General features: G+C 54.8%; 1 protein-coding gene across 2 annotated transcripts in view; it reads left to right on the forward strand.

Annotated features, from left to right (window-relative positions):
• Nucleotides 1-7,351, forward strand: part of CDK12 (cyclin dependent kinase 12) — a 99,865-nt gene extending 92,514 nt beyond the window's left edge. For both annotated transcript variants that reach the window (XM_055132976.1, XM_055132977.1), the window contains 2 exons: nucleotides 3,502-3,585; nucleotides 7,215-7,351. The gene's annotated coding sequence lies outside the window, so the exon portion shown is untranslated. The remainder of the gene's footprint in view (nucleotides 1-3,501; nucleotides 3,586-7,214) is intronic.
• The last annotated feature ends 7,607 nt before the right edge of the window (nucleotides 7,352-14,958 follow it).

The raw sequence follows: 14,958 nt of genomic DNA on the forward strand, positions 1-14,958 counted from the left end.
TATGTCAGACTCAGGTGGCAGCTGTAAAGAGTTGGCAGAGAGGGCCAGAGTGTCTCTGCCCCTTGGGCACTGCAGGTGACTCTCTCACCCGCCCCTCACAGCACTGCTGCTAGAGCTCCGACCTGAACCTCTTGGGCCACAGCTCCCTCCTGTGGTCGGCACGAACTTTGAGCTGCAGGTGGAGCAGGTAGGCTGGGGAATGAGGCTATAGGTGTAGTATCATAAAGCAGGAAATATGCCTGGGAGTGGGCAGGCAATGAACATGCATGACAGACCTTGATGACTCAGAGCACCAACATTTAAAATCCTTCCCACTTTCCATCCACCACATGGTACCTGTAAGCACGTGCGCTGGGGACGCTGGGGCCGCTGCAGCTATGGTTTCAGCCACACGAGGGCGCTGCTGGCCAATTAAAACTCCAGCCCCTTGGCAGTTGGTTCCAGAGGTGGGGTAGCACCCTTTTCCCCAAGACAGGAATTAGAAACACTCCCAGAGAGAGGAGGGCCCAGGGAGCCGGAATGATATTTAATATCACTTTTTCTTCCTTAAAAATGATCTGAAGGGCCCGACAGTATTTCAGCAGGGAGTACAGCTTGCCTTGCAGCTGACCTGGGTTCCATCCACAGCACCCCATATGGTCCCCCAGCTACCACCAGGAGTGAGCCCTGAGCACCACTGGGTGTGGCCCCAAAACAAAGTGGCCTGAATGCCAGTTTCCAGCACCCACTTGGAAAAATGTCCTGAGAGTTCCTGGGAAGCCCATGTTTGATCCCCAGCAGCACATGCCCCCCCCCACCCCATGCTGCCCCCCACCCCCAGCACTACCAGGAGTGACCCCCCGGCACCGAGGCTTGGAGGAGCCCCTGAGCACGAGCTGGGTGTGTGAACAAACACAAAACCCAAACAACCAAACAAACCCCCAGACCCTGAACACTGCCCTCCATGACCTGAGTCTCAGCAGGGCCCGGGCACCAGGCACCCAGCACCTAGATGGGCGCTTCTCCTTTCGGGGTCAGCAGGCAAGTTCCTGTCCCCTGCACAGACATCCACTTCCCAGCCCAGAGGGTGGTGGGACCGGTGCTTTCCGGAAGAAAAGCCCTTCCTCTTCCTGTCCCTGCAGCGAAACCCTGAGGTGAGTGAGAGATGGGGCGGCTCTGGTCTGCAGCAGGGGTGCCTGCATGCCGCTGGCCTACGGGCCCCTTCCCCTTCTCAGACAAAAATCCACCCAGCTCCCTCCTTGAAATTTTTTTTCCCTCTTTTTGGCTTTTTGGGTCACTCCCGGTGATGCTCAGGGGTTACTCCTGGCTCTGCACTTAGGAATTACTCCTGGCGGTGCTTGGGGGACCACATGGTGGGATGCCGGGGATCGAATCCAGGTCAGCCGCGTGCAAGGCAAATGCCCTCCCTGCTGTGCTATTGCTCAGGTCCCAGAAATTGGAAAGTACTTACCTCTACCCCAACTAATATGAGGTTACCCCACCCCACTGGATCTTCCTAGTCCTCCCTGGGGAGGATAATACCCACTTTGGAAAACACCAATCTAGAGGACATTTGCTGCTTGGCCATCTAGGGGATGCCCTAGGATAGCCTTGGGCTCTGCCTCCCAGAAGGTGTCCGAGTGCATCGGAAGGTGGGGGGTGGAGTGGCTGGTGTCTGTGACCTCAGACTGACCCATCTGAGTATCAGCATTGCCCAGGATGCCAGGACCTTGGCACCCACCCCGCAGGGGGCGAGGACCCAGGGTTGACCCTCAGTCTCCAGGAGGCTGAGGGAGATGACAGAGGGTCCCTCCTCCCCCATGCCCGAGGGCCCCTCCCCGGGAGGACAGCTTGATTAAACAGTCGGTGCTGTTGGAATTACTGCACAGCTGGCGCTCCCCCCAGCACCCCAACAGAGCCGCAGCGCAGATTAAAATCTCCAATTAGCGTTAAAGTGAAGTGAGGAGGTACTGAGGCTGCCAAGGCAGCCAGGCGGGGCCCTGGGTCTGCACCCCACCCCCACTGCTGCCTGCATCCTTCCATGGGTCCCAGCTCCTCCCCACTTCTCTCCCCTCTGCTCTTCCTGCCTGTTGGCTTCCCCTGCCAGGCTGGGAGGTTTCATGGGGGGCAGCAGGTGGGGGTAAAGGTCTCACCTGGTAGCATGGGTGTGCTCTGTGTGCTGTGTGTGGCGGCTCGGGAATACGTGGTCAGTGCTTACCATGGGACGTGGCCTACTTAGAGCCGGACAGCAGCCACTGAGGGGCCTTCCCCTCCAGGCCACAAGTCACATCCCTCCAGGCCCAGCTGCCCGTCCCCTCTCGTCATCTTTTCTTAACCGCTCCTGCCACCCGAGCCTGTTCCCCCACCCAGTACCCGCCTGCCCGCCCTCCATTCTCCACCCAGCTCTCCCGTGGCCAGGGGCAGGCACAGCCAGGCTTGGCCTTGTCCTGCCACCTGGGTTCCAGCTGGCTCCTCCTTCTCTTTTCTGCAGTGGGGGGAAGAGAGGTGAATGAACTCCTCAGACTGTCCCAAGCCCTGGGCATCACCCCGCAAGGCTCCCACTGACACTACCGCCCTTCATGCAGCAGCCCAGGAGGGTGGCCGCCCTGCTAACTATGGCCTTTGACTTCCTGCTGCCCCTTTAAGGGGAGCAGAGATGGGTAGTACCCAGCTGACTGAATCTACTCACACCTCCAGAAATTAGACACCAGGGCACAATGCCACCCTCCCAGGCTGGCACATGCTACCCTGGCAGAGGTTCAAGTAGCCCCCCCATACCCTCACCTCTATGTCTTCCTCTTCTCTCTCCCTCTTTCTTCCTCGCTCCCTCTTTTTTTTTTTTCTCAGCTCAAAGCACAGCTGAGCCTTAAAAGGGGGGTCGGGGGACCAAGCTGGGGCAGGGGGTGGAAGCTCCAATAGCACGTTTTCACCTGCCATTTAATTGGATGTATTTTTAATTAATGGGACCTCAGGGACCAACATGAGACAATCTGATCTCTGAATAGGGACAGGGGAGGGATTGGGGAAGGGAGGAGGATTGGGCCGCTGGGTGCGGTTACCAGGAACCCAGGCCCATCAATCACTGGCCACTTTGCGTTCTGGCATGGAGCACAGTGAGGTGGAGGAGGAGGGGAGGCTCCGGAGAGAAGTGCCAGCAGTCCCCCCTGACTGCCAGGACCTCCAAAAAAAAAAAAAAGAGGAAACCATCCTGCTGGACTCTGATCGGGGGCCCCAGATTGCAGCCAGAATCTGAGGTGAGGCTCTCGGCTTGCCTCGGGGGTTTGCCCAGGTGGACTTGTCTGAGTCAGTGCTGGGCAGCTGTGACAGGAAGGTAGTGACAGGAACTTGGGGTGGGGTAGGTCTTTGGAGAGAGAGGAGAGAGGACTAGAAAGGAAAGTGGGAGAGGTGCAGGTTCAGAGATGTTTCTGGACTCGCGGTCACCAGTTTTGTGCTTTGGAGGTAACACGCGGACGGTGTGCGGTGTGGGAGCCTGAACCTCACTCCCAAACCTTCGCTTTCCAGCTGTGGACAGGGAGGCCTGGAGAGTCCTGTTCGAGAGTTGCGTCCTCTTCCTGGGTCTGGGAGCTGCTGGGGACACCCAAAAAGGTAGGTGGTAGGTAGGTGGGCCGGGGGGTGGGATCAAGGGCAGGGGTCGAGGGTGCTCCGCTCAGTGCCGGTGTCTGGAGTCCCAGGGCGCTGAGAGGCGGCAGGTGCCTTGTTGGGGGGATCATTCCCTTGCACAGCCTGTTCCAGGACGGCTCCTCCCTCCCTGGCTTCCATGCTGAGTCCCACCCTCGTGGGATTTCACCTCATTCTATGAAGAAAGGAAAATATATCAAACCCCCCAGTTCCTTAATAAGAAATAAATCTCCAAATAGAACTAAATATTTAGCCACCTTTAAAAAAAAAAAAGTTTTGGGGCTGGAGCGATAGCACAGCGGGTAGGGCGTTTGCCTTGCACGTAGCCGACCCGGGTTCGATTCCCAGTATCCCATATGGTCCCCTGAGCACTGCCAGGAGTAATTTCTAAGTGCAGAGCCAGGAGTAACCCCTGTGCATCGCCGGGTGTGACCCAAAAAGCAAAAAAAAAAGTTTTGAGGCCACACCCAACTTGGGGGCTACTTCAGCTCTGTGCTCAGGTCAGGGGTCACTCCCAGCAGTTCTCAGGGGATCTGGGCCGGCCACATGCGAGACATGCACCTCAGCCCCTGTGCTCTCTCTCCAGTACCCAGTTTTTTTTTAGGGTTTTTGATTTTGGGGGCTTTTGTTTTGTTTGTGGGCCATACCTGATGGTACTTATAGGTAACTCCTGGCTCTGCTCTCAGGAATCCCTTCTAACATGTTCAGGGCGCTGGTGAGGATGGGATGGTGAGGATCAAACCCTGGTTGGCTGCATGCCAGGCAAGAGCCCTGCCCGCTGTACTGTCTCACCAGCCCTTTCTCAAGTATTTTTATTTTGCTTTGCGCCATACCCAACTGAGGGGCCAAACTTGGCTCCAGCATTACTTCTGGTGGTGCTCAAGAGAACTGTCTGCAATACCTGAATTTGAACCAGAGTCACAATCACAACCACATGCAAGGCAAGTGCCTTAACCCTTCACCTTATACTACCTCTCCAGCCCATTTTTTGAGATTTTTTTTTTTCTTTTTGGGTCACACCAGGTGATGCTCAGGGATTACCCCTGGCTTGCACTCAGAAATTACTCCAGGCGGTACTCGGGGGACCATATGGGATGCTAGGAATCGAACCCGAGTCAGCCACGTGCAAGACAAACGCCCTACCCGCTGTCTGTGCAATCATTCCAGCCCCCATTTTTTTAGATCTTAGTTTCTCTAGCATGATCTAAGTTGTTAGAGAAAATTAAAACAAAAAGGTAGCAAAGAATGATCTTATACTTATTGTCCCATGTCTAAACCTAGAGTAGACAGAATTAAAACCCGAGGTTTGAAGTGCTGGAGAGATAGTACAGCAGGTAGGGTGCTAACTTTGCAGGCAGCTGATCTAGGTTCGATTCTCGGCACTCCATATTGTCCTTAGAGCCTGCCAGAAGTGATCCCTGAGTACAGACAGAGTCAGGAATAAGTTCTGAGCATCATGGGTGTGGCCCCCCAAACAGACAAAAACCTAGGTAGGTCAGAAAGAGATAGTATAGCAGATAAGACACCAGCATTGCATGTAACCAGCTTCAGTTCACAGCACCACGGTCCCATGAGCTCTGCCAGGAGTGATCCATGAGCACAGAGCCAGGAGTAAGCCCTGAGCATGCCAGGTATGGCCCCCAAACAAAAATTAATAAAAAAGGAAGGATCAGAGAGATAAGGTCCTTCCCTTGCACACGGCTGACCAGGTTCAATCCCTGGCACCCTCTAGAATACCTGAGCCCTGCCAAGAGTAATCTCTGAGCACAGAGCCAGGAGTAATTCCAGGCACTACCAGATATGGCCTCCCAAACAAAGAAACAAACAAAACCAAGGACCTGAAGGCCGAGTTGGAAACAACCACATGTCCACACAGCACAACGGGCTGTGTGATTTGGCACACATGGGGAGAGAAAGGGGACTTGTGCATTGTGTGTCTGTCTCCATTCAGACACCGCACAGGGAGACCCACCAGGCCACTGCTAACGATGGCGTTTCCTGGCATTTTCTTCTTTTCTCCAGACATCCGGCTTTTCTGGGCTGGAGCTATAGTACAGTGGGTCAGGCTCTTGCCTTGCACACACACACCTGACCTGGTTCAATCCCCAGGATCCCATATGGCCCCCTGAACACCACCAGGAATGATCCCCAAGCGCAGAGCCAAGAGTAAGCCTGAGTATTACCAGCTGTGGGGACCCTCTCCCACCCAAAAAAGAAGTCGGCATTCCTGTTTCATTTTGGCTTCCCAAGCGGTACCCAGGAGACTCGGGAGTGGTTCAGTGAGGGCCCAGGGCTGCGATGCTCAGAAGATTGTGGTGCCAGAGACTGAGCCGGACGTGTCACTGCAAGGCATGTGTTTAATCCCTGCGCTTGCTCACTCTGCCCCCCTGTGTTCTAAGTTGGAGCCAGGCAGGAAGGTTGCAGGCCTTGGAAAGCGGTGTAGAAACTTAGTCACTCTCTCCAAGCCCCTAATACCTCTTCTCCATCTTCATATTCCTCCCCCACCACCACCATTTTCATCCCCTAAAGCCTGGGCATGGCAGGATGAGCCTCACTAAGGGCCTGCAGCCTCGCCCCATTCTGGCCTTAGGCCCTGAGGGGGACCCTTGACTGCTGGAGTGTTCCGGCCTTGCCTCTGCCAGCAGGGGACAGGTACGCACAGGAAGGCTGCAGGCCAGAGAGGTAGGCCGAGGCTGAAGGCACTTGCCTCGTGTGCAGCCAACCCTGATCAGTCCTCAGCACCACACGGTCCCCTCAGACATCACCCAGTGCAGCCTGGAGGCCCCCCACTCCCATCAGAGTGGCCCGAGTAATCCGTGGCCCCACAGGGGACTGCACTGATCCTCCGCCCTCACAGCAGACTATTGACCAAGAATTGCCAGAGGGACCCCTAGACCTTAGGAGAGACCCTCCCCCACCCAAGAGTACAGAACCGCCTAACTCCCACCAGCCTCCCAGACCTCAGCGTGGGTGGGGCCGAAGATCCGTGCCCAGTTGTTGGAAAGAGTTTCTCCTGTCCAGGAACTTGTGAACTGGGACCTGCGTGCCACGTGTGGGGCGGCCGCCCAGCAGGCCGCAGAGGACTTCCGGCTTTCTCGGACTGTTTCCCATCACCCACGTGACCGCATCGGAGGCTTACTAGAGGCGTTCACAGGGCCTCCTAGCATCCAACCTACAGTTAAACTTTTGTGTTTGGGTTTTGGCCCACACCTGGCAGTGCTCAGGGCTTATTTCTGGCTCTGCACTCAGGAATCCCTCCTGGCAGTGCTCAGGGGGCCATACAGGGTGCCAGGATTGAACCCCAGTCGGCCCCATGCAAGGCAGGCGCCCTCCCCACCGTGCTGTCCAAGCCTGGATGCTTCTTGAGGAGCAGGGCGCCCCTTCCCTCCGCCGTGTGCATGGCCTCCACCTCCCCGGATCTCGGGTCCTGGGGCCAAGCCTGGACCCTGCCTCTGTGGCTGAGAAGACCCCTGGGCCATGGAGGGAGAGCCATGGAGAAAGGGGAGGGCTGGGTCTCGATTCCCGGAGCCACCCGCCCTCTGTGGAGTCCAGCCTCGCCCGGCTTCTTACGCTGCCCTTTCCTCCTCCTCCCTCAGCGTCTCCGGCGGGCTGCTGAGCGCTGCTGTCTCACCCATCTACCCAGCCTCGCAGCCACGGAGGGAAGGCAGGCTCGGGCAGGACCAGGCTGGAGGCCACGGAGGAGAACAGTGGCCGTGAAGGGAAGCAGGAGGAGCCAGACGCCTGTGGGGAAACAGCCTGGTCTCGCATGGCCCATGCCCGGTGCGGCCTCCCAGCGGGTGTCCAGCCCTGCATTTGCCCCTTCCTGTCTCAGTGTAGGGTGCTGGCGGAGAGGGTGGGGCTGCCCGCAGCGCAGTGGGGTGTCCAGGGGAGCAGCAGGGGAGCAGCAGGGTCCAGGCCCTGAGCAGGCTCTGCCCGGCTCTGAAGAATGTGTCTCATCTGGATTAAGGGGCAAGGAGAGTCCCCCCCCTCGCCCCGCCCCCATGTCCCCTCCAAAGAAGAGGGAATGTGAGGGGGAAAAACAGGAGGCCTTCCTGGAGGGAAGGGTGGGCGAGGTCAGAGCCCCCAAGATACCCTTCCCAACTGATACCTCACATACCGGCTCCGGCCGTGTGGCCACCACAGCTGTCTCAGAGCTTCTTCCTGAAGCGCTGTGACAGGAGAAGGCCTCGGGGTGTCCACACCCTCCTGGAGACTCAGATGCCCCAGACCTGCGGGGTAGGCAGTTCCTGTCCGGTCTCAAGCCAGGCGGGCACGTGCGTCTCTGACCTTCTGGGGTGCCCGGGGACTGTGTTTGAGGCCACACTCGCAGAAAACAATCAGAGAGTAGATCAGGACCACCACATCCACCGCTGCCACCCACCGGCCGGGGCCCCTCTGTTTCCGCAAAGGGGACCAGTGCGTCAGATACATAATAAAATACCCGCCCTCTGATCCCCAAGAAGGATGGGCTGGGCCGGGCCAGCTCCAGAACCTGAGCCTGCATGTTCCTTGGCCTGTTGGGTGTCCCGCTCGCCCCCCGTCTTCGGCTGAGGGGAGGGGTCCCCTGCTGGGGCGCTGCTGGAGAGGGAAGCAGTCTTGCTTGGAGAAAGAGACGGAAAGCCACTCTCCGTGGAGGGATATGGGCCCAGCTCTGCGCCCGTAGCCTTCCCCACGGCGTCAGCAGGCGCAGGGGCCCTGCTGGCACCCCCGTCACGCGACTTGGGCTCGAGCAGAACCAGCATGGCATCCGGCGGCGGGGTGAGAGCGGGTGCTGTGATGGGGGGCCAGGCGCACAGGTGGGAAGTAGGCAGGTGTGAGGAGCTCAGCCCTGGGAAAGAAAGAGAAGAACCTTCCTCCGTGCCGTGCCACGTGCTCCTCCTCCTCAGTGCTCCGCGGGGCCCCCTTTTCTTCTGCTACCCTCAGCCGACTCCATTCCTGGCCACCCCATCCAGTCTGAGCAGACACTGGTAATGGTGAGTAGTTGGCTTGTCCCTGCGGCGTATGCGCACACGCTCTCCTCGCCGCCCCAGTCCTCCCAACTCCCAACCACGAGTGACCCCATTTGAACTCTTTCCACCAGTCAATGCCACCAGCATCCAGATGCCATCAGGATGCCTTGAACTGACTTAGAAACTCACTCCCCAGTGCTCAGCCTCCCCTGGGTGGCACCAAACCCAGACTGGCCTGTGCGCTGACACTGAGTGTCCTGACCTGCGGCCAGGGCAGCCCTGGATGCGTGTCCGCCTGTGCATTGGGTGCGCTGGTTTATTAGTGTTATTCCAGCATTGTGATGCAGAGAGAGTAAGTGTAACAGCTGCTCCTTGCTTGCAGTGTTTATTGTTACCTAGAGACAACCTCCTGGCTTTTTCCCAGCTCCCCCTTCCCCCCCAGCCCAGCCCCCTCCCTGCCAACAGTCCTGCTCTCCCCACACTGATGGGAAATTTATAGCTTGCCCATACCATGCCTTTAACCCTCTCCTGTCCAGTGGGGAGCGGGAAGAAGCCAAAGTGAGCAGTGGACATGCCTGGCCTCCAGCAGGGAAGAAGAGTGGGAAGGACGATAACGGGAAGGAAAGAGGCAAGATATCTCCCTGCCCCAATCTGTTGGCCCTAGGCTCAGCCCCAGTTGCCCTTCTGGCTCTGGTCTTGAGAGACAAGAACTCTGGACCAAACCCTGGGCTCCCAGCATTTTTCATGCCAGGTTATTCTTCTGCCTGGGTGGGCATCTCTGAGTGACACACCCCAGAGTAGCCTGTCTGGTCCCCAGAAAGTGGCATGAGGCGGGATTGGGGTAGGAGTGAACACCCAGCTATGCCTTTCCGTAGAGTACTCTTTAAAAAAAATATATATATTGAGCCATACCTGGCGTTGCTCAGGGGTTATTCCTGGCTCTGCACTCAGGAATTACTCCTGGCATGGGATGCCGGGGATCAAATCAGGGTCACTGCCTGCAAGGCCAGCTCCCTACCCACTATGCTATCTCCCCAGGTAGTCTGTGGTATGAGGACCACTGACGCTGAGCCTGCTGGGAAACCCGCCTCCTCCTTCCATTCCAGGCCCAGCATACGGGCCATGGCCTCCGAGACCTCCTCTAGGCCACACCCCTAGGGCTGCTGGGACTCTTCCTATTTGGCTTCCGGCTCCATTTCCTCCTGCTCATCTTTTGGGTTGATCGCTGGGGCCAGACCTGAGAGACCATGAGGACTGAGGCTTCCTCATCCCGAGCTCATCAAATCCCTGCCAGGCAAGCTCCTCGTTCCCTTCCCTAAGCTGAGCTCGCATGAAGGCGCATCATATCTTCCACCGGCTCTTCCCACCGGAGACATGAGAAGAAAAGAGTTTGTATTTTTTGGTTTGGGGACCACACCCAGCAATGTTCAAGGGCTACCCCTGTGAGCTGTCTCATGGGAATCACACCAGGTGGTGTTCAGGGGGGACCAGACGCAGGCTGGGATTTTAGCAGGAAGGATGGCGGTTGGACCTCTGTGTGGCAGGTGAGTACATTGCACCTGCCGGGACCCATCGGGAAAACAGGCCGCTTTTCTGGGGCTCCTCCAGCCGTGGCCGCCTCCACACAGCACGTGTGGTATCATCTCCCATATTTGGAGCTGGGGAGCTCTGGGTTCCAATGCCTACACCACCAACTAGCAACTGTGTCACTTTGGTAAGTCACTTAACCTTTGAAGGCTAGTGTCCTTGTTGCTAAAGGAGTGTGGAAAGCAGCTTCGACAACGCTGATCCCTGATGGAGGCCCATCTCGAAAGCAAGCATTGTCTTTGCTCTCGTGGGCTCGGCAGACATCACTTCAAAACTCCGTGAGTTTCTTAGAATTCTCGGTCCAGTTGGGCTGTGCAAATGCAGTGGGGACTGCCCATGGTTTTCCTCACCAAGTGGCACAATGGGGGCACTCTCTGGGGAAGGAAGTAGCCTGGTACCTTGAGTCAGACTCCGTGGAGATCAGGTCAGATATCCCTTGCCTCGGCAGCCAGGAACGGTCTCCTCTTCCTGAGAGTGGTTCATTGAGGTCAGAGCTGGAAGACACCACCATTAGGATCCAGACCCAGCATTAGTGAGACACAGTGCAGTTGGCCAAGTTCATTACCTGTATTAGGGGCCTGAACGATAGTAGAGCAGGGAGGGCACTCACACACGGCTGACCTGGATTCAATCCCCGGCACCCCATATGGGCCCCCCCGCCATGAGCACCTCCAGGAGTGATCCCTGAGCCCAAGAGTGAGCCCTGCTAGGTGTGGGGCTAACTCTACATTAGCTCACGTGAGGCCAGAACATCCTAGCATCCTAGTAACGAGAACTACCACTGACTGAATGCATACTGTGTGCCTGGCGTTGAAGTATGCACACATGTTTATTAATAAGGTATATTTATTTTATTACTAAATATTATTTATTGAAATTTAAAAATAAATATAAATTGTTAAAAATTATTAAGTATATTTTTTTCCTTGTTCCCCACCCCCCCCCTGCAAGCAGTATCAGGAAACACAGGGGTCCCACCAGAGATTTTCGGGCAACGGGGCCAGTGACTTAATGCCGGGGCCCGAGGATTCAATGCTGCTGGGGCCCCTAGGGCAGTGCTCAGGGACTTCTGAGGCTGCATCCTACAATTCCCAGCAGACCATGTGGGCTGGGCACATGCTAGGATGCCCTCTAACCACTATGCTATCTTCTGACCCATATATATATATGGGTCATATATATATGTATATATGTATATTACCATATCACTGTCATCCTGTTGTTCATTGATTTGCTCTAGCGGGCGCCAGTAACATCTCTATTCGTCTTAGCCCTGAGATTTTAGCAGCCTCTCTTTACTCATCCTTCCCAACGGTGCCGCATTGGAAGCTTTTTCAGGGTCAGGGAATGAGACCCATTATAGTTACTGTTTTTGGCATATTGAATACGCCACAGGGAGCTTACCAGGCTCTGCCGTGTGGGCAGGATACTCTCAGTAGTAAATATATATACATATATATATTTTTTTATTTTTCCCTCTTTGGGTCATACCTGGCAATGTTCAGGGGTTACTTCTGGCTCTGCACTCAGGAATACTCCTGGCGGTGCTCGGGGGACCATCTGGCATGCCAAGGATCAAACTAGGTCAGCCGCCAAGGCCAGTGCTCAACCTGCTGTACATTCACTCTGGCCCCATGCTCTTGTATATTTTAAAGTATGTTTTAAAACTATTTTAAACTATTTTAAAAGGATTTGAGGGCCAGAGCAGTAGTACAGCAAGTAGGGGCATCAGCCTTTCATGCAGCTGACCCAGTATCCCATAGATTCCTCCGAGCACCACCAAGAGTGATTTCTGAGTACAGAGCCAGGAGTAACCCGTGAGCATCGCCGAGTGTGGCCCCAAAACAAAAGCAAGCCAAAAAAGTATTCAAGTATTCATCACCTAAATGTGCCCTGACTTATAAGGCTTATCTTTTAACCATTTAATTTTTCTATAATAAATAATAGCACAGAGTCTCTTGCCCGCACGCCTGGCTCTCTTCCCCGGGGCCCCTCGGAGGGGATGGGCTCCAGCTTCCCTCCCCACCCCAAGCAGAGCTCCCGGCGGCCGAAGACCACTGGAACCTAGCTACAGCCATGCTGGAGGCTCCTCTCTACACGTTCGGACAGGCCTCATGCATGAAGGTACCGGCAGAGGAACCCAGGTGTGTGTAATCCCATCAACGGCCAACATCCAGAGAGAGACTTAAAAGCAAGCTCCCAGAAGCGATATCTTGAGCCTTCTTCTTCCTCTGGGAGAAACTGGCAATCTTCTGAGAGTTTCCTGCCCACATGGAACAGCCTTGCAAGCTTCCCATGGTGTATTCATATGTAAAATCCAGTAACAAGCTGGATCTCATTCCCCTGACCCTGAAGAGCCCCCAGTGCAACATCATTAGGAGGGCCGAGTCGAGATAGACTTCTAAGATCTCAGGGAAAGGACGAAATGAGATGTTACTGAGCCCGCCCGAGAAATCAGTGATTAACGGGATACTGTGATACTGTGTGATAATAATACCAAAATGAACATCACTTGCTTTGCATGCAGCTGGGGTTGCAACAGTGGTTTGAGTCCCAGCACCACACGTGGCTCCTACCTTAGAGCTAGGAGTGGTCCCTGAGCACCTGGGAGCCACATCTAGCCATGCTCAGGAACCACACCTGACCGTGTCAGGAATAACCTCTGGGAGTGCTGAGGGGACCATGTGTGGTACCAGGAATCGATCCAGGTTGACCACAGGCAAGGCAAGCACCTTCTCTCCTGTGTTTGCTCTCTGCTGTCTTTTGCTGATTGATTTTTGGGCACCTAGCAGTGCTCAGAGGTCACTCCTGGTGGTATTGAACCTGGGCCTTCTGCATGCAATGCATGTGCTCCAGTTGACCTACCCATCTGCCCATCCCCAAGAATAATATTTTTACTATTCCTTTTTGGGGGGCTGGAGCAATAGCACAGCGGGTAGGGTGCTTACCTTGCACATGGCTGACCCGGGTTCAATTCCTCCGCCCCTCTTGGAGAGCTCGGCAAGCTACCGAGAGTATCTAGCCCGCACAGCAGAGCCTGGGAAGCTACCGGGGTGTATTTGATATGCCAAAAACAGTAACAACAGGGGGCTGGAGCAATAGCACAGTGGGTAGGGCGTTTGCCTTGCACTCGGTCGACCCGGGTTTGATTCCCAGCATCCCATATGGTCCCCTGAGCACCGCCAGGAGTGATTCCTGAGTGCAGAGCCAGGAGTAACCCCTACCCCTGTGCATCGCCAGGTGTGACCCAAAAAGCAAAAAAAAAAAAAAAAAAAAAAAAAAAAACCAGTAACAACAAGTCTCACAATGGAGATGTTACTGATGCCCACTGGAACAAATCGATGAGCAACGGAATGACAGTGATTCCTCTTTGGGAGTCTGCGGTGGGAACACCAGAGTGATCCCTTTTTCCTCTTGTGCCCAGCACAGGCATTATAAATCTCACATGACTTTCTTTTTCAATTGAGGTAATGAGCCAAGAAATAATACAGCGGGCTGGAGATAGTACAGCAGGCAGGATGCTTGTCTTGCACTCAGTGGACCTGGGTTCGATTCCCCGTGTTTCATTTGCCTCAGCACCACCAGGAGTGATTCCTGAGTGCAGAGCCAGAGTGCGGAATCAGGAGTTTGCCCTGTGCGTTGCTGGGCATGGCCCCACAACAACAAAACAAAATAATAAGAAGAAAAATAATACAGCAAGATCTCTTGTACATTTTACCCTCATTTACCAAATGGTAATGTCGTGAAAATGGTACAATAGCACAGCCAGAATATCGGCATTGCTACAATACCCTAGTCTTACTTAGTTGTAGAAATTTAAAACTCAAAACTAAATTTCCTTAGTTTTACTTGCTCTTTGGTTTTTTTTTTTTATTTTGAGGCTCCACCTGATGGTGCTGAGGGCTTAGTCCTGGCTCTGTGCTCAAGGATTACTCCTGGCAGGGCTCAGGGTACCGTACTGGGTGCCAGCAATGGAACCTGGGTCAGGTGCTTTCAAGGCAAGCGCCCTTTCCACTGGACTGTTGCTCTGCCCAGTTTTACCTGCTCTTCTGTACACTGAGCTCTCTGCAGTGTGATTCCCTGCACGCATACATGTATCTGCCACTCTGGTCAAGATACTGAACAATCCCAGCACCACCAGATTTCCTCATGTCACTCTTTCCTATCACATCTAGCTCCATCCCACCCACCTCACCCCATCTGTAACTTTATGCCCCATTCCGAAGTTTGTCATTTCTCTCTCTTTCCTTTCTTTCATTTTTGGGCCACCAAGGGACCATATGGAGTGCTGGGGATCATACCTGCGTCAGCCTCATGTCAGGCAAGCACCTACCACTGTACTATTGCTCTTACCTGATAAAAAGGCTTTTTAACTACTGCATAAGTTTACCTTAGACCTTGACTAGGCTTGCTGGGATTCAGGTGAAGGCAGATGGGGAGGTAAACAACGGTGTCAGGACAAGTGCTGGAGCAGCCTTTGCAAACTTTGGCTTGTAGGTTGGAAGAGCAGCAGGATCACAAAACTGAGGGCTGTATGGCATATGCTCTGGGAATCATTCACAGAGCCCTGAGCAATGTGCCCAGTCTAGGCCTGGGAGCAAGGGTGGGAATGGGGGTCCAACTTTCAGATGTCTGTCAGAGGAGGAGTGACAGGTCCAGAAAAAATGAAATTTATTTCTGACCAAGTCTGAGGATATCAAGGCTGTGATCACAAGTGAGGTCCCTGTTCTGGCTTTTATTTTTCCCCCTTGAGGGAAGAAGCCACGGAAGGAAGAGGGCCGGATAGTATAGGCAGTAATGGGCA

The sequence above is a fragment of the Sorex araneus genome, chromosome 3 (assembly GCF_027595985.1).
Source record: "Sorex araneus isolate mSorAra2 chromosome 3, mSorAra2.pri, whole genome shotgun sequence".
Classification (NCBI taxonomy): Eukaryota; Metazoa; Chordata; class Mammalia; order Eulipotyphla; family Soricidae; genus Sorex; species Sorex araneus.